This window comes from Equus quagga, chromosome 3 (genome assembly GCF_021613505.1).
Source record: "Equus quagga isolate Etosha38 chromosome 3, UCLA_HA_Equagga_1.0, whole genome shotgun sequence".
Taxonomy (NCBI): domain Eukaryota; kingdom Metazoa; phylum Chordata; class Mammalia; order Perissodactyla; family Equidae; genus Equus; species Equus quagga.
Window position 1 is genome coordinate 116,347,521 of NC_060269.1, and position 25,617 is coordinate 116,373,137.

Here is a 25,617-nt window from a genome sequence, read left to right on the forward strand (position 1 = left end):
GTTGTGCGATCATCACCACCATCAATCTCCAGAACTTTTTCCATCTTTCTATACTGAAACACTATACCCATTAAACAACAACTCCCCATTCTCCTCTTCCCCCAGCACTTGGCATCCACCATTCTACTTTCTGTCTCTGAGTTTGACCACTCTACACACTTCCTAAGTGGAGTCATAGAGTATTTGGCCGTTTGTGACTGGCTGATTTCACTCAGCAGAATGTCTTTAAGATTCATCCAAGTTATAGCGTGCATCAGAATTTCATTCCTTTTTAAGGCTGAATGATATTCCACTGCGCGTATCTACCACATTTTGTTTATCCATTCATCCATCGATGGACGTTTGTTTTCTCCTTTTGGCCGTTGTGAATAACTCTGCTGTAAACCTTGATGTTCTGCCGCATTCTATTCTTAGAAGCAAGTCTCTAAATTGAGTCCATGATGAAGAGGAAATAATTACATAAGGGTGTGAATACCAGGAGGTGGGGATCGTTGGGCCCTCACAGAGGCCACCTACCATGCCACACTGTTTAAGTCAGTCTTAATTTTTCTCTGTATAGTTATGCTACCAACTGGATATACGTTTAAGTTCATTTATTTTATTTTTGATATTTAATAACTGTTGTAGAATGTAATTTTGTTTTATAATCATGTATAATAGTTTCATGGTTCCAAAGTCAAATCACAAAACAAAGTTTATTTAAAGGACTCTAGCTTCTATCTGTTTTCTCTATCCTTTACTCTTCTTCCCCTGCTAAGGGGAATAACAATTTGTGAAAAACTTCAGTTTATTCTTATCTATTTTTTTAATATAAGGCTATATATTCTTATCCCTCTGTTCTTAAGTAAATGGTAGAGTACTATATACTTTGCTTTTTTTCACTTAATATATCCTGGAGATCACTTCTTAGTAGTATATTATTCATTCATTTTTATAGCTACATAATATTCCATTGAATGAATGTACCATAGTTTATTTAAACAGTTCCCAGTTGATGGACCTTTGGATTGTTTCTAATTTTTTGTATGTAAATAGCACTGCAATGAAAAACCTTGTTCATATATATGTCTTTTTACATTTGTTATTGTATATTTGGGACAGATTCCTAGATGAGGAATTATAGTTTCAAAGGGTAAATGAGTATGCAATTTTACTAGATATTGCCAAATTTATCCCCTAAGAATTATGTGTACATTTTTGTGTTTCTATCATATGAAAGTGCCTATTTGTCTATACATAACCTTGTCAACAGAATATTTTGTCAAACTTTTGTCTTGTTTTGCCAAATGGAATCTCATCATAGTGTTAATTCCCATCTCTCATTATGAATGAGATGGAATATCTTTTTATATGATTGAGACATTTGCATTTCTTTTCCTGTTACCTGTCCATTTTTTTAGCCCTCTTTTCTGTGGATTTGTTGGTATTTTCTATTTTATAAGCTGTGTACCTATATCAACCTTTTGTCTATTTGTTTTCTTCTTCCTGCCAGTTAAAGAGCGGTATTGTCTAATCTGCTTTTAGTTTGCTTTATTTTGCTTATCATCCCTTTCCGTTAATGTTACATTTATTCTTCTCGCTAAGTGATATATTCAGTATAGGCATACCTTGGAGATATTGCGGGTTTGGTTTCAGACCACCACAATAAAGTGTCATGAAAATTTTTTGGTTTCCCGATGCTTATAAAAGTTATGTTTAGGGCCAGCCCCGGTGGCCTAGTGGTTAAGCTTCATGTGCCCTGCTTCAGTGGCCTGCGTTTGGTTCCTGGGCGCAGACCTACACCACTCGTCTATCGTTGGTCATGCTGTGGTGGCAACTCACATACAAAAAGAGGACGATTGGCAGTGGATGTTAGCTCAGGGCAAATCTTCCTCAGCCAAAAAAAAAAAAAAAAAGTTATGTTTACACCATAATGTAGTCTATTAAGTGTGCAATAGCATTATGTCTAAAAAAATATATACATACCCTAATTAAGAGATAGTTTATTGCTAAAAAACGCTAACCATCATCTGAGCTTTCCCTGAATTGTAATCTTTTTGCTGGTGGAGGGTATTGCTTTGATGTTGATAGCAGCTGACTGATCAGAGTGGTGGTTGCTGAAGATTGAAGTGACTGTGGCAATTTCTTAAAATAAGACAACAGTGAAGTTTGCCACATTGATTGACTCCTCCTTTTACAAATGATTTCTCTGTAGCGTGCGATGCTGTTTGAAAGCATCTTACCCACAGTAGAACTCCTTTCAGAATTGGAGTCAATCCTCTCAAACCCTGCTGCTGCTTCATCAACTACGTTTATGTAACATCCTTAATTCTTTGTTGTTATTTCCACAGTCTTCACAACATCTTCACCAGGAGTAGATTCTATCTCAAGAAGCCACTTTCTTTGCTCATCCACAAGAAGCAATTTCTTATCCATTAAAGTTTTATCATGAGATGGCAGCAATTCAGTCCCATCTTCAGACTCCACTTTTAATTCTAGTTCTCTTGCTATTTCTGCCACATCTACAGTTACTTCCTCCACTGAAATCTTGAACTCCTCAAAGTCATCTGTGAAAGTTGGAATCAACTTCTTCTAAACTCCTGTTAATGTTGATGTTTCGACCTCTTCCCATGAATCACAAATGCTCTTTTTTTTGTTTTTTAAATATTTTATTTTTCCTTTTTCTCCCCAAAGCCCCCCGGTACATAGTTGTGTATTTTTAGTTGTAGGTCCTTCTAGTTGTGGCATGTGGGATGCCACCTCAGCATGGCTCGATGAGCAGTGCCATGTCCGTGCCCAGGATTCGAACTGGGGAAAACCTAGGCCACTGAAGCAGTGCGCATAAACTTAACTACTCGGCCACGGGGCTGGCTCCTCACAAATGTTCTTAATGGCATCTAAAATGGTGAATCCTTTCTAGAAGGTTTTTATTTTATTTTTTATTTATTTTGAGGAAGATTAGCCCTGAGCTAACTACTGCCAATCCTCCTCTTTTGGCTGAGGAAGACTGGCCCTGAGCTAACATCCATGCCCATCTTCCTCTACTTTATACGTGGGATGCCTGCCACAGCACGACTTTTTGCCAAGCAGTGCCATGTCCGTACCCGGGATCTGAACTGGTGAACCCTGGGCCGCCGAGAAGTAGAATGTGCAAACTTAACCGCTGTGCCACCAGGCTGGCTCCTAGAAGGTTTTTAATTTACTTTGCACAGATCCATCAGAAGAATCAGCATCTGTGGCAGCTATAGCCTTATAAAATGTATTTCTTAAATAATAGAACTTGAAAGTCGAAATTACTCCTTGATCTATGGGCTGCAGAATGGATGTTGTGTTAGCAGGCATGAAAACAACATTAGTCTCATTGTACATCTTCATCAAAGCTCTTGGGTGATAAGGTGCATTGTCAATGAGCAGTAGTATTTCAAAAGGAATCTTTTTTTGAGTCATAGGTCTCAACAATGGTTTTAAAATATTTAGTCAACTATGTAGTTAACAGATGCGCTGTCATCCATGCTTTCTTGTTCCTTTTAGAGAGCTCTGGCAGAGTAGATTTAGCATAATTCTTAAGGGCCGTAGGATCTTTGGGGTGGTAAATGAGCATTGACTTCAACTTAAAGTCGCCAGCTGCGTTAGCCCTTAATGGGAGAGTCAGCCTGTCCTTTGAAGCTTTGAAGCCAGGCATTGACTTCTCCTCTTCAGCTATGAAAGTCCTAGATGGCATCTTCTTCTTTTGTCTACCTTGAAAATCTGTTGTTTAGTGTAGCCACCTTCATTAATTATCTTAGCTAGATCTACTGGATAAACTGCTGTAGCTTCTATGTCAACACTGGCTGCTTCACCTTGCACTTTCATCTTATGGAGACGGCTTCTTTCTTAAACCTTATAAACCAACCTCTGCTAGCTTCAGACTTTTCTTCTGCAGCTTCCTCACCTCTCTGTCTTCGTAGAATTGAGAAGAGTTAGGGCCTTGCTCTGCATTAGTTTTTGGCTTAAGGGAATGTTGTGGCTGGTTTGATCTTCCATTCAGACCACTAAAACTTTCTCTATATCAGTAATAAGGCTGGTTCACTTTCTTCTCATTTGTGTATTTACTAGAGTAGCACTTTGAATTTCCTTCAAGAACTTTTCCTTTGAATTCACAACTTGGCTAATTGTTTGGCACAAGAGGCCTAGTTTCAGCCTATCTCGACTTTTGACATGCCTTCTTCACTGAGCTTCATTATTTCTAGTTTTTGATTTAAAGTGAGAGACGTGCAACTCTTCCTTTCACTTGAACACTTAGAGGCCGTTGTAGGGTTGTTAACTGGCCTAATTTCAATATTGTTGTGTCTCAGGGAATAGCAAGGCCTAAGGAGAGGGAGAGAGACAGGGGAACAGCCTGTTGGTGGAATAGTCAGAACACACACAACATTTATCAATTAAATTCACTGTCTTATATGGGTGCGGTTCCTGGCGCCTCCAAACAATTACAATAGTAGCAGCTAAGATCACTAATCATAGATTGCCATAACAAATATAATGATAATGAAAAAGTTTGAAATAGTGTGAGAATTGCCAAAATGTGACAGACACACGAAGCGAGCAAATGCTGTTGGAAAAATGGTACTGATAGACTTGCTCGATTCGGGGTTGCCATAAACCTTCAATTTGTAAAAAAACGCAATATCTACAAAACGCAATATCTGCAAAGCACAATAAAGTGAAGTGCAGTAAAATGTGGTATGCCTGTGTTTGATGACTGCGTTTCAAGAGAGAATTTAAAGATTGGGATACATGATTAGATTGGAGAGGTTAGGAATAGCCTCTTTGCGAAATTTGAACTGAGATTTGAAGGTCTTTTATGGTTAATGTGGTGAAAAAAAGCCAAGGTGCCAGTTTCCAGGTATAGGAAACTGTGTGTGGAAGGATCCTGAGTCAGGAAAGAAGTTGAACTTCTAGGAAATGAAAAGACCAGGGTTGCTGGCCGATAGGGAGAAGGGGTAGAGGGCCATGAGATGTGATCTGGCTTGCTTTGTAAAATGGTCACTCTGCCGTGGTGGGGAGAGTATGTTGGAAAGGGGTGTGTGTAGAAGTTGTTTAGGAGCCTGCTTAGAAGACTGAGAGAGTAATTGTGAAAGGGATGGTGCCACATTTGTTCAGTTGGAGGACTTTTTCAGTTCTACTTTAGCGCTTTGCTCATTCTTCCCATATTTCTATATCCACCCCACTAGTTCGGAAAGTTCTCTCTACTACTATGATGGATTTTTAAAAATTGGCCCCACTCTGTTTTAGTCTCTGTTTCCCATCCAGTATGCTTCAAAAGATAGCTTTTAGAACTCTCAGGTCTATTTATATCACTTTCTTTCTCAAAAACTCATGGTGGCTCCCTGTGATGGTTAATTTCATGTGTCAAGCATTTAGCTCACTTGACTGGGCTAAAGGATGCCCAGAGAGCTGGTAAAACATTATTTCTGGATCTGTCTATGAGGGTGTTTCCAGAAGAGATTAGCATTAGAATCAGTAGACTGAAGAAGAACCACCCTCACCTGTGTGGGTGGGCATCATCCAATTGGTTGAGGATCCAGATAGGACAAAAAGATGGAGGAAGAGTGAATTTGCTCTCTCTCCTTGAGCCGGGACTTCCATCTTCTTCTGCCCTCAGACATTTGAGCTCCTGGTTCTGGGGCCTTTGGATTCCAAAACTTAGACTGGTAGCACCCTCCACCCTCTTTGGCCTTTGGACTGGGAGTTACACCATCTGCTCCCCTACTTCTCAGGCCTTCGGATTCCCACTGAATTACACCACTGGCTTTCATGGTTCTCCAGCTTGCACATGGCATATCGTAGGACTTCTCAGCCTCCATAATCATGTAAGCTAATTCCCATAATAAATCTCCTCTTGTATGTCTATTTACAGTCCTGTGTCACTTAATGATGGGGTATGTTCTGGGAAATGCATCATTATGGGATTTCTTTGTTGTGTGAACATCACAGATTGTACTGAGGGGGAGCAAAATTTGCCATCCAAAAATATGTCTCTTTAACGTGGTTATTATTTTAGGCTGATTATTTTTAAGGAACAAAAGGCTCAGAAAGTTTTTCTTGTTACCTCTCCCTTAACTGCCTAAAAAAGGAATTCCATTTGTTTCAGGAAGCGAGCTATCACCTTAGCATAACATGAACTGGGTGGTAGACAGGAGGAATCTAGAAAAACCTGTTTGTTGGGCTCCCTCTGTGTTCTTCTGTTTCTGTGTGGCCAAATACTTCTTTTCCAAGTACTTGCTCCTTTTGTGAATTGCCTTCCTTCCCTTTGAAGTCTTTCCCCAACCCCAACATCTTCTTTTGTCTTTAGCTGACGATGGTGTTTAAGGTGAGGGCTTTGGCCGTTTTGACGAGTTACTTGGTTCTCCCATATACAAATGTTACTAAACTTTTGTTTGTTTTTCTCTGTTAATCTCTCTCATGTCAATTCAATTCTTAGACCAGCTGGAATAACCTATAAGAGTCGAGGAAAATTTCTTCCTTCCCTACAGTATGAGATGGTATAGCTAACTACACACCTAGGCTTTATGGTACTAATCTTAATGGAACCACCATTACATGTGTGGTTCATCATTGACTGAAACGTCGTTAACGTGGCACATGGATGTATATCTTAGTGGTTCTGTTTCTCTGTAGTCTCTGAACCCTGACTAATAGACTCCTTCATTGTGGAAAAGTGAAAGCCCACTTGAAATTGAAGCCTTTATTATTTTCCTTGAGCTTCATGGTCTGCTCCTCTGAGACTACTTTCTTTTAGGCAACCAGACTGATACTTTTTTTTACCTCTTTTCTTTAGCTCATCTTCATCTTGTGTCATGACATCTCCACCTCCAGAATGCTGTTTCCTCTTTCTTTTTTCTTTTTCCTAAAGGCTCCACTCAAATCCTAACTATTCCCCTCTTCCTTCTTAAATCCTCACTATTCCCCTATTCCTTCTTAAATCTCTCAGTTTGGTTGACTTTTAACCCACATACCCTATTTTCCTTTGTTGATGTGTTGGTTCTAGGATTCATCAGAGTCTGTGTTGTATTACTATATTTGTGTATTTGGAGTGCAAAGACTTGTGTATTTTTCGTTTTTGTAATTCATAGGAACTCAAGAGATATTTGTCGAATTGAATTGGATGAGATTAGGGAGCATTCCATGTGGTAGATACTCATTGGCAATCTCTTATAAAAGAAACAAGTCTCAAGTACAATTTTGCAAGTATCTTGTATTGAACCTTCAGAGAGTGACCTCATTTAGAGGGGAATATCTTACTTGCCTTTTGAAACAGTCTGCAGTTCGGTGAACATCAAATAATACTTATACTCTCTACACTAGTTTGACAAAAATATGTTTTTATGGCAATATCAGAGAGTTCTTATGACTTACTGGGGGTAATGGCATGTTTAGAGTATTAAATACTCAGTTTCCATGATGGTGGAGAATGGGCAATAAAATCATAAATATGGAGCATGTCTAAATGTACCTCTGCTTTTACCTGCGGTGTTTTGTGGACTAACTATCTGCTTGGCTAACTTACCAGGCATCCTGCTAGGTTAAATGTCGTAGTCTGCATGTTGACAGAGATTAATATACTTGATTCGCCCATGTGCTTTTGTTTGTGTATCAGGGCCAGCCAGCATGTTTTCTTTGATGAAGACAGGGGACTATCGTTTACTGTCTATAAACTTGCAAAATGATTTTATGTACTGTATCTTTTTTTATTCTTATAAATTTTCCTCTCTCCTCTTCTTCCCTCTCTCCTTTTCTTCTTGTAAATGAGGTTAACTCACTTTGAGTTAATATAGCTTACTATTGTGTAACTGCGCTACATACATTGTGCTGCTTTCTCATGTGAGATCATTTCTCTGAAATTATAATTGAAATAGGGTTTATACAGATTTCTTTTGTATGCGATTTTAAATAAAAGGGTCAGGAGATTATAATAATTTTGGTTCCATACTGAATGGGATTTATTTTTGTCATTGGAGATGCAGTAGGGACTAAACCTTTTAAACCTATTTTAAAAGTAAGTTTCCTAAAGTCGCATTTGAAATTTTTGATGTTTCAACAATATTAACTAATGAGAAGTATTTTGGTTGTATGATTTTAAAGTAAAAATCTCTTAATGGGAATTTTAAATGAGCTTGCTTAGGGTTAAATTAGCACATTGTCTTATTTTCTGGAATATGTTTTTGTGTTTTTTTTTTTTTTAAATTACTTTGAAACATTAATCAGGACAGGTACTTATCGGTAAGAATCAAATGATCATTTGGTACTGTGATCTTCAATCATAATGCATTTAGTTTGGAGGGATGAACAAGCTTTTATTTTTAAAACTGAGAATCTATAAAACAAAAATTGGTCCATGTAGCTCATAGTTTGACAGGTTTATGAAAGGCTTAAAAGGTAAAATTGTCATAAGTGAAATATTGCATTCCACATAGGATTTATGTAACTAATAGCAAGGGTGAAAAAACCTGGCAAGGTGGGAGAAATGACTCAGTTCCTCACGCTGCACTCCCCACATCTTATTTCCTCTCTCATTTCAAATCCTACATGAGTGTCATACCTTCAAATATGATCACAACATTAATTCAGAAGCCTGATATATTAGAAGATAAGCATTTGCTGTTTGGTAATAACTCCATTTGTACCATATTGGAACTTTCTACAACACTCTCCTTCTACAGCAGTTTAGGAGGGATGGTCCTAGAGCTGGATGAGTCACACCACACAACAAATTCCTTAGGGTCATAGCCAATGTCCTATTCATTGTTTGTGTCCTTCACTACCGAGCTTGATATACAGTTGAGCTCAGTGAAGGTGGTAGAATTATGTCTGTTTTTATTTATTATACTGTACCTGGTATTGGGTTTCTAGAAAGCTTAAAAATTTTTATTTTCGTTTTTGCTTTATTCTGATAAATCTTGCAGTTAGCATTTACATCCCGTCTTAATATGATTTGAATTTATATTAAAGTTTTTAATGAGAAGAAGAGCATAACCTAAATTTGGAAGTTGATCCAGAGACAACATTAAAAAGGTATTATTCCCATGACTCTGAACTTGACTAAACTGAGCTAGGGACCAAATATTCTCTCAACATAGAGCAGGAATAAAGGAAAAGAGGCATGCAGGGACCCAGAAGAGAAAGGATGATTTGAGTTGAGGGGAGGGAGTTTCATTTTAAACCACAGATATGACAATTGATACTTGCATACGTTGTCAGGTTTTCTCTGTAATGTAGAAAGTCCTGATACAGAATTTTGCAGCTGGTTAAATTTCACTGTGGTTAAATTGTGAGCATCCATCTTTGGGAAACATACATTTTAGGTTAAAGATTGTTTTAAGAATTCTGGCTGAAACAGGAGGATGTCACTTTCCTTTATAAAGTTGTGCTTGGACTTTTAAATTAATAGTAAGACATTAACAGAAGAGGATTGAATTTAGTCTCAATATAAGCATTTCTGCGATTTGTTGGTTATAAATGGTTTCTCCTTTTTCTCCCTACTTTTTACTTTTTTTTGGTGAGGAAGATTGGTCTTGAGCTGACATCTGTTGCCAATCTTCTCCTTTTTGCTTGAGGAAGATTGTCCCTGAGCTAACATCTGTGCCAGTCTTCCTCTGTTTTGAATGTGGGTTGCTGCCACCACAGCCTGGCTTGATGAGTGAGGTAGGTTTGCCCCTGGCATCCGAACTGTGAACCCTGGGCTGCTGAAATGGAGCGTGCAATGTTAACCACTATGCCACTGGGCTGGCCCCCCTATTTTTTACTGTTGATGAGGCAAATTTATTCTTTATGGAATATTTAAGATAAATTGTGTGTTAATTATGTTTAATTATCCTTTTTTTAAAGAGATCTCTAGCTTTTGTTCTGAGATTCAGAATCAGTATAAAAACATTGAAATCATAATTGCATTTTAATTTGAGAACTTCATCTAATGTAACTCCATATAACAGCTTATTTTTTCAAGATATAAAAGAATCCAGATGTGCAGTATTTCTCAGTTCATTTACTAGCTTTGCCAGTTTCCACAGCTGCAAAGTTGAACATTTACAGAAGTTATGGGTTTGTTTGGGTTAAACTGAAGTAATGTGTGTAAAGCACCTAACTTGGTTTCTCACACATAGTAGGGCCTCAGTGATGAGTGTTGTTGTTATTATTATTATTGGGTACTTAATTAATTTGGATTTCCAGAGCACCATTTCTTAGGGTGCAGTGAACCAATTCTGAATTCTACCCTTCTGTATTTGTAAAATGTTCAGACTGACTTAATCACTGTGAAGAATAAAGCCTATTGGTGGAGTAGGGTGGGGCTTTTTGACTTTTGTGTGCAGTCCTTTTAGAGTCACTGGATGTACTGGAATGTGAAGGATTAAGCTTTGTGGCGTGTTCTATATGGTCATCCATAGTGACCAAACTGATTTGGAATGTTGTTTTGTTACTAACTTTGAAATGTGTTATTTTCTGTACAGAGGATCTTGATCTGAATAAATTGCTTATTATCCTTTCTACATTTCTAGAGTGAGAGGAACAGTCCATCAGTGTAAACCTTACTGGACACAATACTTCTGTTCATAAACATGAGGAAGAGGCAATCCTAGGATAACCATTTTTGGGATGAAGCCAGGTCCTGTTGTGTAACTAAAAGGGTATGTGATAGCACCCAACTTTGGAGCCTGTCACATTGGGAAGTTATGGCTTGGAGGCTGCAGTGAAATAGTCATATTTGTTAAGCCTTAATATGCCACTCAAGCAGCTCTTCTGTCAACAGCTAGCCAGCTCCTCAAAGAGAGGCAAAAAGCCATTCGTGTAGTTGTAGATTGTTGCTCCAGTTACTCTTCTGGCAATGGAGCTGTGAGCACCACTTCCTTGACAAAGTCTTTCCTGTCCCCTCCTCCACTTAAATTGATGACTGTCTCGCTTGGACCTGATCGTAGCTTGAACATATTTAGGTAACCTCTTTCAAATCACCTAAAACACGTCATCGCGTGTGTCTCTCTTCCAGCGGATCTGTAAACTCCTGGAAGGTTGCCGTTGTGTCTAAGTGCCACTTCGTGCTGATTCTGGGAGTTCAGGGTTGACCCTCAGTCAGTGTTAGGTGTTCATCTCCCTGTGGCTTGTGGAGACTCCTCAACAGTCACTGGTCCAGTTATATTGTCTGACGTTATCTTTAACAGTTCTTTAATGAATAATCTCTAGAGAGGCTAATCCCATCCTGTCTCCTGTACCACCTCTGTCGTTCCCAGTCTTGTTTCTTTCTCCTCTGCCAATGCAGATTCTCTAATTCCCTTATTTCTTTCAAGGAACAAATTCAGGTCCTTCTCCATGAAGCTTTTGAAAGGTATGTTTTAGTTAGTAGTAATTAAATTTAGAAATCCAAGAACTGGTGAGAAATGTTAAGCAGAACTGGAAATTTGGAATCGGCCCATTAAAGTACATTATTCTTTTAAGTAACAAAAGTATATTTGTAAACATTTTCCTCATTTAAAAATCAGAAATTATATTAATTTTGGTAAAATCCTAGATTTTTTCCAAATAATTTAATCCAGCACCTCAAAGTAATGGAATTTTAGGTAAAGCTTATGGAAAGAAAGAGTTGTGTGTAATTTTCAGGTTCATGAGAAAGTTGTCTTTTTTTGCATCATATGGCATTTTATAACATTATATAAAAGGCACAAGGATTGACTTTGTTGTCCTTATTTATAAAAGGTTTTATTGTGATTTGAAGTTGGAAGTCTTTTTTGAAGACTGTTTTTTCACCTTCTCTCTCACTTCAATTAAGCCATAATAATTTAGTGAAAGTTAATATATATATGGAAACACTTCAATGTCATTAAAATTTTTTTGATGAAAACTATTCCTTCTAAGATAAAAGCAGAGGAGACCATTGGGCCCAAACTGGTAGCCTTTAGAGTACTATAAATCATGGTTATGAAAGTTCTATATTGTCTAGTCCTCTGCTGTTACTTTTCTTTTGTACTAGGCCCATGTTTTGCTTATTTCTCTGCCATTAATGTAGTATCATTAAGCAGACAGGAAAAAAGGTTTAATTCAAACTAAAAGTTAGTAATTTAATTCCATTCTGAGTTTTAGAATAATTTTACAGTGAATTGTTTTTATACCTTTTATGGATAAAGTAACAGGAATAGTATTTGTGGCATATGTATTATATATACACACACATACATATACATCCGCTATATATATATTTTAGCATTTTTATGCTTATGAGTTTTCAAATAATATACAATAGCATTGATTTTTACATCTAACAGTGTGTGGAAAACATACGTTTAAATGACAGGAACCTTTACATTTATGCCTAGTTTGCATATTGTTAATTGAGTTTAATTTCTATGTAGTGCTCTGTTATTTTTATGAAAGTCAGTTTGCTAGGCACTGTGGGAGATGTAGCAATGAATTTCTTACCCTTTAGGGACTCATAATCTCAGAGCCAACTCTTAGAACTACAGAATTTTAGAACTGGAAGAAATTTAAGAGATTATCTTCTCTTAGGGCTGTGTGTGTGTGTATGTGTGTTTAAGCAGTGGTCGTCTGATTCCTGCCCACTTCAGTGTCTCCTGTCCCCACTCCCCATCCTCCCATACATGTAATGATGTCATTTTCTGTTCAGGGCAGACAGGAATTCAGGCAGATGAATGCTTGGGTGGCATGAAATGTCTAGTTTGTCAGATGTTCTCTTCCATTGCCTTCGACTGGTGAACAGGAGGATAAGCAGGCTGTTTTTCCCAGGCCAATTTTTTAGTCCTGAGATTTAAACCTATGAAGTCAAGAAATTATTTTAGTGGGTAGTGACTCGAAAATAACACTTTTAAAAAGAAATAGTTTGGAGACTATCAAAATGTATTGCAGATTATTTCAAATGTATCATGTGGGTGTATATATACTGGGGTTGTTATATAAAATATATTGTAAGTACATTTATATAAAATGTATTTTTTTACTGCAGTGAAAAGAGTTTAGAAAGCATGTGTTTAACCTGTCCATTTCACCCTTTAAATCCACTGAGCGGCCATTGATCCCCTATCCCTAGATTTGTTCTTACTCTTTTTGCTAAGCTCTCTTGTTATCATAACCTGACGCCAAGGTATATTTCTGCAGAGGTAGAAATATATGCAGGTGATATTTTCCCACAATACGTCTTAATAAAAGATGTGCAGCGAGGTGGTTTTTCCGTTATGCTGGTCTTGCTTGCACGCCTCTGGGTACAAATAAACGCTTTGGTGGACCTAACTGCTAATCTGTAAGTATTGTTTATGATGTGCCTAACTTGGTACCAAGATGTGATTTAAGCACTGAGAGAATTTGGATTATTTAATACTAGTACATAATAAAAGTACTTATCAAATATTCATGTGGGCACATACAGAGGCATAATTGTGTTCTTGTAATGCACAATATAAATACTAATATTGTTTCGGAGAATCAGCATGCTAAGCTGAAGCCATGGTTTGGAAAAAGGCATTGTAGTATGTTTTTATCTGTGGGAATTACTGGCAAGTGTAATTGAGAGATTCTAAATACTGTAGTTGTTTACTTCACTTTTGAATTTGGCTTAAATATTTTTGGTCTTGTTATTTTTTTTTTTTATAATCCTTGAATTATTGTTCTCTAAGACCTGTGGTAGAAGGTAAACCACAATTGTTTTATAGATTTTAATAATTATATCTTCTTTTAAAGATTTATTTTAAAGCAGTTTCTTCCCACTAAAGATAGTTTTAAAAATACTTAAATAGAGAGAATGGTAGAATGAATATTTACATGCCCATTCTTCAGCTTCAACATTTTTCAGCTCTTTGTTATCTCTACCCACTCCTTTCCCCCAATTCCCACTTATTTTGATGTAGTTCCTCTTTCATAAAACATCATCTGTAAATGTTTCAAGATGTATTTCTGAAAGACAAGGATTTCCATTTCTAGACATAAAGTAGAATCTTAAGAACCTTTTTGAGAGAGGTACTGAAGTAATTAACACTCAAATTGTATTTGGGATGTTAGAGTGACATAAAGGAAAAATGAGATCCTTTAAATGGAATAAATGGAAAAAGAGAAATACCTGATAAGCAGTTGTAACAAAAAAACAATAGAAAGGTTACAATGGAAAAGCCAATTAATAGCCTTTAAGTATCCATGGAGAAAAGAGAGAAATCGGCATTTTAAAACACGTGGTATGTGCCTACATTCCGTATAGGTCAGTAGGGGAGTAAAGCCAAGTGTATTTCAGACCATTTGAGATAGACATTCTGCTTCTAGACTCTTTCTTGAGGGAAAAATCAAAGATGTGTACAAAGACTGCCAATCAAGGTATTTACTGTAATATTAATTATAGCAGTGAAAAATTGGACCTAATAATAGTGGAATGATTAAATACACATAATGTATTCATAAAATATTGAGATATTTTGTAACCGCTAGAAATGATACAATATGATACTAACTTTATAAAATGTGTAATACGTATTAAAAGACCTGAAGGAAATTAACCCAGATATTAAAATGCGCTAATAGTGGCTATCTCTGGGTATTAGAATTATGAGTGAGTTTGATTTCTTCAGTACTAATTTTTGGAAGTGTTGTGTATTTGTCAGCATATGTAATATGTTAAACAACAATGAACATTTATTGAGTACTTACCATGTCAAGCACTATTGAAGCACTTTTTATCTTTTACACTTAATTCTCACAATAGCCCCAGTGGTTTTATTATCCTTGTTTTATAGATGAGAAAATGGAGGCACAGAGAGATTAAGTACCTAGACACTTTGGTTCTATCCTTCTAAGTTTATTCTTTGCTTCTAAATGTGGTTTTATCTCCAACAATTGTGAAGATACTATAAATAGTTTTGGTTTTTTACTTCTTACCTAGAAATATATAGTGAATATGGTGACATATTAGTAAAAAATACATTTTTTCATTGATAGATAACTTTTCATCTTGGGGATAAACCATGATCTCTTCAACTGGTTCCTTGTTTTTGTTCTGTCTCCCCTGCATGATTCTGCTCATAGGAATAATGGTACAATGAACATCTTTGTGAATAAATCTGCATGAGCATTTCTGACTATCGTCCTAGAAAAAGCTCTTAGTAATGGAATTATTGAGTCAAGAACGCAAACATTTTAAAGGCTTTACACAGGCTGTGAGATTGCAGGTCACAAGTGATCATTCCTTCTTACGTTTAGAGAAGTTGTTTTGCGGCTATAAATTTGGGAGAAATAGGTCATCTAAACATCAATGGGAATTGGTGCTTTCTTAGTTGCCCTTATAAAAGTCAGGCTTCTCTAAGCCTGCCGGAGACAGTAAACGCAGAGAAAGAGAGGAGAGACCAACTTTAGAGATCAAATCGTGGGCACTTACTTGCTCGATGACCTTCAGCAATTACTTCCTCATTTTTCTGATTAACTTAAAATTTAGATTAGCCCAGAAACTTTTTATTGTGAATAGTTTTATAAAAACATTCAAAATATATGTATCAGATTTGCATGGGGACCTCAGGGTCATAATTAGGTAGAAAAATTTCCATTGTAAATTTTTAAAATTATAGCTATAAAAGGTATAACACATTGATTAGAGATTATAATGAGCCTAGAAAGTGTTTTAGATGTTGCATTTTTTTAATTAAAAAGACAGTTCTCTCTAGGGGGTTGCTTACTCTCTTTTTGTGACAAGCAAAAACAGAAAAATTTTTGGTTAATTGTTGGTTTGTATTAAATGATTAAAGTTTTATTGTGGTTTCTCTTGAGCATATCTTCTTCCAGAGACTCTTGAAGTGACTTCTACAAAGAATTTAACCGAGAATTTGGGCAGGGGAGGGGGATTTTAATTTAAGGGGATCCAGAGAATAATGAATGAATGAAAGAAAATTTCCCTATGAAGCTGCCAAAGAGGTTAGGATTAAGTTTTCTGGAAAGACCAAGATTGATAAAGGAATCTGACAGCCTAGAAATTTGTGAGAGGTTCAAATGGAATAAATAGAAAACATTCCATTGAAATTTGAAAGCCATGAGTATTTTAATGGAAAAAAAGTACTATTCTTTTTATTATGAATAGTAAAATTATGAAGCTATCTATGATAAATGATAGAAAATAAATATAAGGAGGGTTTTTATCAGAGGTTCTTAATCCATAATTAATGATTGGATTAGAAAGTTTGATAACCTTGTGAAATTAGGTCTATGTGCATTTTGGAAGGAGAGGCCTCCAAGCGCTTTTTTCAGATTCTTATAGGAATGACTCCAAAAAAGGCTCAAGTTCCTGCTGGAATGTAAGCTCCATGAAGCTAGGGCTTTTTGTCTATTTTATTCACTCCCCTGTCCCTGGTTCCTGGCACGTAGTTCTGATCAATAAGTATTTGTTGAATATAGAATTTCTGTGAATTATATGTGTCATAGTTATAGTCCTGGGTTTTTAGAATTTAGGGATGGGAGTACCTTCCAGACTTAGTGAGGTTGATGTGTTATGGTCTGTTCCTACATTTGTTCAAAAATTTTCTCTTGGTGTTGAAGTCTAGTTAAGTAGGTAGAGCATTTGTATGATAATTTTGTGGTTGAATTCCTTCCTTCCTTCCTTTTTTCTGTGCCAACGTGGAAATGTAGTAGGAAAATTACTTTAAACAATACATATCCCTTCATCAGTATCTCAGAAAATGTTGTATTCTGATGCTGTTTTCATTTGATTCAATGAATGAAACCTTTATAAAAAACTTCCCCTTAAGTTTGTGAATGGAAAATTTTCATAATTGTTTTCATTAGATCAAGTAGTATGGCAATAACTGATAATCTGGCTAAAAATGTAAAATCAACAAAATTTAACTGCAGAGAACATTGCTTTATCAGCAAGAGATTTAGATTTTTGCAGTGAAGCCCAATTATTCTAGCTCATTACCATTATACAGCATTTTTAGCAGGTGATAGATATAGAGTAGTCTGTGATTACATTAGCCAGCGTAATGAGTTTCTGTACTTTTTAAAATTGACATTTAGGAGAAGGTTAAAAAGAATGACAGGGAAGTTAAGATGCAATTCCATTTAAAAAATTTTTTGAAGTATATCATTTCTAAAATAAGAGAAAAAGTGAATTTCTAAAAATTCGAGTGTGATGGAACCAGTTTTACTCTTATGAATCATCAATTTTCTTGGTTAATTAAAGGGGTGATTGTAAATTCTTTATTCTTACCAGTCAGACATAAAAGATATTTGAATAATTGTTTGCTGCCTGCACTTGATTATTTGTGAGTAGATTTTTTATGTTTTATATAATGTTTGGCAGATTAAAAAAGTACTACATTTTATTTTCCATAATTGTTTTGCTATTGTGAATAGGACCTATGATTATTCTAAATTTATTTGAAAACCATTGCATCCTTACTCTAAAAGCCTGTCAGAACTTTTCCATCATTTAGTCTTTTGCATCATTTGAAGAAGCCTTGCAAGATTCTTAGAATAATTTTAATGGAAGGCAGGAATTTGCTCTCATAGATTCCGTATCTTGCAATGTGGTTTCTTTCTTTACTTGACATACAGTGAGTTTCTAGGTCACCACATGGTTCAGTTCAAGTATAAGTATAAAGTACCTTTTTAAGTCAGCTTTAGAGTTTTGAGTTGGGATCTTTGAAGTAATTTAGCCTAATCTTTTTACGCAGTGGGATATAACCCTTTCTATAGCATTTCTGAGAACCTTTGCCTAAAAACTCAGTGAGCAGGGACTTCATATCTTTATGATGCAGACTTTTCATTAATTGTGCAATAATTAAGTTATTCTTCTTTATGTTGAATTCATCTACCTTGTGCTAGGCACCAAACTTCCTTGTTCTCCTTTTCAAATTATGAAGTATACAGACAAGTATTGAGAATATTATAATGAACATCACTGAGATTCATTTACTCTTAATTTGTGCTCTATTTGCTTGAGATTATTATTTTCTGTATCAGTGTATATGAGAGACATATATATCAAGTGTCTTATTACAATTAAGATACATTAAATTTGTGGCATTTCTGTTCTTTGTTATTCTAGTAGCTCTGTTTAGAAAGGAAATGAGGTTAATGTGCTATCTGAACACCATTCAACTTTCTCTTTTACTTTCTGGCCTGAGTGAAGCAATGTTCTCCCTGGAGGACCTCATTTGACCCGAGATCCTCCCAAGCGCCAGAGCTGGGCAACTGTTCTCTTTATTGCACATGGAAGCTACTAGATCATTACTTTTGCTGCAGCCTTGCCCCTTCAAAGCTTTTGCTATTTGACTATTTACAGTCTTCTCTTTAGTGTTGTCAAAAACCAACTGACCTCCTCAAGTCACTCTTGCTTATGACTTTTTTCTTTTAAAATAAGAAACAACAGCATCGATCATGTGTACACCATGACCACAGTTACCTAACCTCTCTGACCTTGACCATCTCAAAAATAGTTTTGTAAAAGTAGTAATAAAAATTACTTTTCTTGTAGATAAAATATTCTCCAAATTAATCAAGTGAAATGAAAATAAAAATGAGTCCCATGTTAAGTAATAGATATATGGAGACAAGATGAAAAAGAAATTGACGTGAAAAAAAACCCCAAACCAAGACAAAAACAAGAAAAACCCATCCCTGCTAAAAATGGTTATAACTTATAAAGAAAGCCAGAGGAGTATAAACCAAATATTTTCCAGGGTAACCAAAGACATATGTTTATTTTATCAGAAGTGAAAGTTGAAAATAAGAAGGTTGTGTATCTATTAAAGAGATCCTGAAAATTCTAGATGAACACTGGAAAGTCTTAAAATGATACAGTGCTCTGATGGTGTGGTTACAAGAAGAGAAAACATATAAAAAACATGGCATTAGCCCTTGCTATGCCTGAACAGAAAGTTATTCAAAAGTGAAGCAAAACGAAAGACCTAGACATGGTGGTACAACTCAATCCTATTTGAAATTGTTGCAGTATTCCTAAAACTGCCTTGTATTACAGTAGTAATTGGTTTTGTGATTTGTCCTAGAAGATAGTGAAAAATAGTTTAAATTTCATTAAATATAGACCAATGCATGATTGTACTACCCAACATCTACAGAAATGATATGCTGTTTGTCACATAAGCTTTGTTTGCTTGGAAGGAGAAATGATTCCATGAACCTAAGATAAAAAAAAGTGTCAAGAATTATGGCAGAATTGTAGATGTCATGTTGTTAGTAGATTCAGAAATATTTGGTTGGCACTCAAAAATTCTGGGAAGTCTGGATGACATTGATTATGAACAAGTGCATATAAATTAGTATTTTATTCATATTTACCAATTTTTTGGCTTCAAAGATTTGGTTTTAATCATGATTTAGTTGATTATGCCTGTAAGTAAATGGAATATTATATTTTTCTAACTTGGCTAAAGGAATTTCAAATTAAGAAGTTTAAGTACAAAATTAATACTTTAGAGAGTAGTCAGTCCTTTCTCTTGGGTTGAGGATTAAATTCATTTAACAACAACAGCAAAAAATAGTAAGAAACCAGTTATGATCTAAAATGAGGTTAATTTGAATTTAAATACCAGATTTAAAATGTGGTCTATTTAACTGTTGAAAAATGCCAAGATGTTTAATGGTAATAAAAACATGGAATGTGTACCATTATATGTGAGTCCTTATATATGGTAAAAGGATAACTCCCTGTGGTCGTTAGTTTCATTCTTAGTAACCATCAAATTATTACAGATATGATACAGTTCACAATCCATGACTCCCTCAGAGTTATTATAATTGGACTTTGAAAAATATGTATCCCAAACATTGTCTGTAATGGGATAAATATTGGGCCTAGCGGATATGTGAACTACTTTGCAAGTCTGTTTATTTTAGTGAATAAAATAAAAATGTATCAAATGTATTATTAAATTATTGATATATTAAGGTATTGATGTATTAGTTCAATCATTGGCTAGTAAAAACATTATTTGTCACTACAAAGAGAAGGAAGAAATGAGGAAAGCTATAAATTAAAAGGAATTTAAGAGACATGGTCGGGCTGGCCCCTTGGCCGAGTGGTTAAGTTCATGCACTCTGCTTCGGCGGCCCAGGGTTTCGCCAGTTCAGATCCTGGGCATGGACATGGCACCACTCATCAAGCCGTGCTGAGGTAGCGTCCCATGTAGCAGAACCAGAAGGGCTACAACTACAATATGCAACAATGTGCTGGGGGCCTTTGGGGAGAAGAAGAAGAAAAAAATAAATAAATAAACAAAAAATAAAAGATTGGCAACAGGTAAAGATTGGCTCAGGTGCCAATCTTTAAAAAAAAAAAAAAGAGACATGGTAACAATTGCTTGTATGAATTTTGTTTAGATCTGAGTTGGGAACAAACTGTTTACAAAAACACTTATGAGACACTTGTGGAAATTTGAGCACTGATTGGTAGTTGATGTTATAAAGAAATTATTTATTGTACATTTTATAATATCGATTTATGTTTAAAAAGCAAATCTTTCTCTTAGAGACATATGGAATTATCTATAGATGAAGTGGTATGATGTCTGGAATTTGCTTCAGAGTAATCCAGAGTGGTGGGATAGGGGTTGAGGGGGTGGGTGGAGATAATAAGTGAAACATGATTTTCCATGAGTTAATAATGGTGGGCTCATTTTACTATTCTCAGTAATTTTGCATTACTTTGAAATTTTTCATAATAAAAATTAGAAACAATGTAATGCAACATCGGGAGAAGATAATTGCATCACTAGTGATGTTACTATATAATATATTAAGAAGTAAGGATAGATATGAGTGACATACAGATGTACTTGTTATTAACATATCTAATGTGTAAATGTTGCCTTTTGTTTTTCTTCAGAGCCGAAGCCATTTATTTGAATCTTGGATGATTAACACCTAAATGCTTAATTCTCAAAACTGCTCGAGTCCCACAGTCAGGATTAGATGATCCGAGTTACCACCAAGAAATTACTGTCCTGAGTTCTACGGTAAGATCATAATAAATATTCTAAAGGCTAGATAGTGACTATGAGGTCTAAAAAGATTTTTAAAAGCTGTATTTGAGCACCTAGCTCCTATTACAATTTTTTTAATCTTGTAACTATTATACCAGGAGTTCAAAGTTGTGATAAGTCAACCAGAGATCTTAGAAAAACCAACATGCAAACAAGGCTTTGTGGCATTTCCTCCTCGTAGATTCAGCTAGTAATGGATACAGTTTTGTCTCTGGAATGCCATGCTTTTCCCCTGGCTGTATGTCTGAGGGTGGGTCCTCCCAAAGCTGATGCTTAAAAGGAGTTTGGCTTCCAGAATGTTTGTTCGAGATCACCACCCATGAAGAGAGGGGGTTAGGAAGCAGGTTGAGCAGAGGGCACTGAACTGGAACACAGGCTCAACAAAGCCTTGGCCAGCTCTGCAGGGAGTATTGCAGTTGTGAGAGTTTCTTTTCCTTCGTAAACAGTAAGCTGCTTGGGAATAGAGACATATCTTCGGTGCCTTGGCGTTTTGCACATGGCATTATAGAAGCTGCTCAGCAGATATTTGTTGAATGAAAGAGATGTGAGAAGAATCCTGTGGTCTCTTCTGTTACACCTAATCCTTGCCCTTCCTCTCCCCAGTTGAAAGTGCAGGTTAGAAGGTGGGCTTCACAGTGACACAGGTGGTTGCCCTGCATATCATGAACAAATGTGAAGGTAACTTGCCCTCTATAATCGGCATGTGTTACATATACTATTTCCGGGTTCCATACGTAAGGAAGACCTGCAGAGGGACCTGAGGGAAACCACAAACATAAGTTGTAACAAACATGATATCATATCTGTAAAGAGGTAAAAAAACAACCTGGAAGACACAGTAATAACTTCTATATTAAGGCATACAGACAGTGGTTCTAACCGGTTTTTTCTGTATATGGGCAATAGGCTGATCAGATATGAATTTTTATCCTTTTATGCTCAAGGGTTAAGAGAGAATCTACTTCCTAGAAGCTTTTTTTTAAAAGTCAACATTTTTTTTTAGAAGGTACAGTCCTGCTTCAGGGCAACAAATTTAAGTGTTTAACTTTCTTGTTTTTCCTTCCTTTTTGCTGTAAGATTCCCTGAGATAGGTTTTGCATTAATAAATCCTCTAAATTTTCTCTGAACCTTAATATTAATGCTTTATGTGTAGATGACCTTCAGTTAATCTTTTAAAGGAATAAGCTCAGGAATAATTGGCTTCATAATTTCTGTGGTAGAAGAATAAGGATTAAAAACTCAGCAGTTCAGAACCAGAAATTACTTGTTTTCACATTACAACAATTTTTCCTACCTATATAGACAATTTTATACTTCATCTTTCAAATATGTAAGTGATTTTCTTCATGTTGAGTATTGGAACAATGAGGTTGTATTTGTGTTTCCCTAAGTGAATCAAATTTTTTTTTTATTATTAAAATGTATATCCTTCAAAGTTATCGATTTGATTACTTAGGGAGTTCACGCTTTATCTGTTCCCTTTGCTTTTTCATTTCCTTGTTGCTCACTCAGTACCCCCACCAGAGGGCAGGCAAAGGAAAGGAGAAAAGAGATTAATTTCAGTTCTCAAAGTCTTATGTAGGCACCTTTCCCTGGCGTATTTTGTCATGTTTCTGGGTTACATTAAAGCAGTAGGATCCACTACTTTTGCTGTTTTAAAATAGTTAGTAGAATGTTCAGTTATTTGGAAATAAATTATGTAAGGTTGATTACTGGGTTTATTGAATTAAATATTCATACTTTAAATTCTTCAACTTTATATTCTTAGGTCCATTTATTTTAAATTATCAATTATGTTTTTGGTAATTCATGCCAAGGTTTCTATCACTACTGTTAATAATTACAATTGATTGTAATGAGGAGGTATTTTGTGTTTAAAAAGTGTATTGGAATATTCATAATTCAATATAAAGTTTTACATTGTTCCTTTTCATGTCCCATAAAACTTGAGGTCCCTGAGGTGCATTAGGGAATTTTCAGAATGGTAAGAATTATCTTTTGAATACAAGTTACTGTTTCACACTTTAGCCGTAAGTTTATTTGAAAGGCACACACACCTCACTCCAAAGTAAATTTGTCTTAACATTATCACAGTGTAGGTTTTCAAAGTCTAAATATTAAACTAGGTGAATGCTAAACATTTTATAGTCTCGATACTGCTGTTAACACACCCATCGTAGGTGTACACGTCCATGTATATAAAGTACAGTTTCATGGTCTGTAGCTGTTGGGTCTGTTATCAGTGTGAACAGCAAAGGTCTTGGAAATCAGCTTCAAAACAGCTGGCAGCTGACCTCCTGGTGTTTAGCACCACCTAAATTCACATGACGTTTCTTTGCTCTCTGACGCAAATAGTGTACCTCACCTTCTCATCAAGGAAGTTGGTACAAGCTCCTTTCTGTGTGCTTGTGGGTCTAGTAATGTAGGATAACTTTAAAATGGATTTTTTAAAGAAAGTCGTTCCTCCCATTCTTTCGGGAGATGTGGTTTTGGATACTAAAGAGAGTTTTCAGGAAAGTTCCCCAAGATTACTTAAGATGAGACGCCTTAGCTTGCCTTCATCAGAGAAGACTGTAGATGGAGAAGACAGAATCAGTATCTGTCGTAGTAATTACAATAATCAACGTCGTCGACTGGGTAAAGTAAAAATGTATTATTTTCAATCCTTTAAAAAAGCATTTTAGAAAAGTAAAATTATTTTTGTAAGTATGAATTCTAGTGAGCATAAATCTTTATTTTGAAACTCAGGTTTAAATATTAAAATATGTTTACTACAATAAATACGTAGTCTAAATATTTTTAGTATCAGAATTTTTGCTTTGAGTTTAGATGGAGAAATACTGATATTATGCATCAAGATAAAACCATTAATAAAGTTAGCAGTTTGGTGAACTTTGGAGAACATTTTGATAATGAAGTGTTATACTTGTTGGAAAATGTTGTTGTTATAACCTGTAGGATATGTAAATAAAAAAAATTGAATTTTACTTATTAGTTAAATTTTGCTTCAAAATTATGTCCCATTCTTTTGTCCTAAAGAAAATGAATATTTGGAATGAAATATAAAAAAAGTCACATCTTTGAATATAATTATTTTGCATCACAGTACTTTTGTTTCGTATAATTCTGCAAAGTTAAGTTTAATGACTTTTAAAGTTTGAGAGGGTGATATTCATTACGTGTTAGGATAAAAATCAGTTTTGCATATAGTAACTAGCCAATATTGAAAGGAAAATTCTTTAGGAAGAAGATGGAAAGTGCTTTAAGTTTTGAAATTTTTGACTAAAACACTTTAAAATGTTAAAATGTTCCAGATAATTATGAATTTTTTTCTTTTAGGGAATAAATTACTCTTACAAAATTAATGTTATATTTAGTTGAAAGAAAGTTTCTGTAAATCCTCTGCAAGTTCAATATATATATATTATAGAGATCTTTTTAAAGATTGACACCTGAGCTAACATCTGTTGCCAGTCATCTTCTTTTTCCTTCTGCTGCTCCCCTACCCCCCCCACCAGTACATAGTTGTGTGTTCTAGTTGTGAGTGCCTCTGGTTGTGCTAGCTGGGATGCAGACTCAGCATGGCCTGGTGAGCGGTGCCATGTCCGAGTCCAGGATCCAAACCAGCGAAACCCTGGGCCGCTGGAGTGGAGCCCGTGAACCTAACCACTCGCCACGGGCCGGCCACTCAATATATATTCTTATAGCTGTTTTCTATGCATATTTTAATATGCACATAGACATTTTTATTTATAGAATTTAAAAATGAGATTTACTACCCCAACTGCTCGGAGACTTGCTTTTTCGTTTAATACATCGTAAACATCTTTCAGTCTCATTTAAAATGCACTCCATTGTGTGGATATAATAATTTATTCAATCAGTCCCTTATTGAAGCACATTTAGAATGACTTTAATTTTTAGTTATCAAAAATAATTATGTAATAAATATCCATTTATATATCACTTTATGCCTTTAATTGCTTTTTAGTATAAATTTCTGTGTGCATTTAAAGTTTTGATAGACAGTGCCAAGTTACCTTTAAAAATATTTCAATTTAAGCTCCCCAGGGCAGGATAGGAGTGTCCCTAGTTCTTTCTAGTCTCCCTAACATAGTTTCTTGTCAGTTTAGAAAATAGAATCATAGCTATGAGAAGCCATACTTTCTGTTTTAAAAATATGAATTATGTAAAAGAAAGGAGAAGGAGTTTCTAAGCTTTATAGAGAAATATATATTGATATCTACACTATACCGGTATTAGAAGTCATTTTTTTATACTCTTCACTCATTTGGGGAGTTGAAAGGGAGGTGAGGCCATTGATAAGTTAGTGCCGTTTAGTTTCAATTAAAATCTGTAAATCATTGAGCACTTAGTTTTGGTTCTATAGTGCATGCAGGCATAAGTGAAAAATATAGATATATTAATATGTGCAGTTATTTAAGTTATTAAAAATTTACTTTTCCTTTAACTTTCAGTCTTGAATCATTTAGTTGTTTTCTTTCTGTACCTCAGCCTATGTGGTTGGACTTGGTATTTAAATGCAATATGCTATGCCCATCAGTTTAAAATGGCTCCTTTTTTTGAAGGCTGTCTTACACATTTTTGAAAATAGCGTACATGTTATAAAGTG

At 35.5% G+C, this 25,617-nt stretch overlaps 1 protein-coding gene across 1 annotated transcript in view; it reads left to right on the forward strand.

The window, feature by feature from the left end:
• Positions 1 to 25,617, forward strand: part of LOC124236837 (protein furry homolog-like) — a 244,218-nt gene that overhangs the window by 40,526 nt on the left and 178,075 nt on the right. Inside the window, exon 3 of the mRNA XM_046655776.1 lies at positions 20,828 to 20,957. The gene's annotated coding sequence lies outside the window, so the exon portion shown is untranslated. The remainder of the gene's footprint in view (positions 1 to 20,827; positions 20,958 to 25,617) is intronic.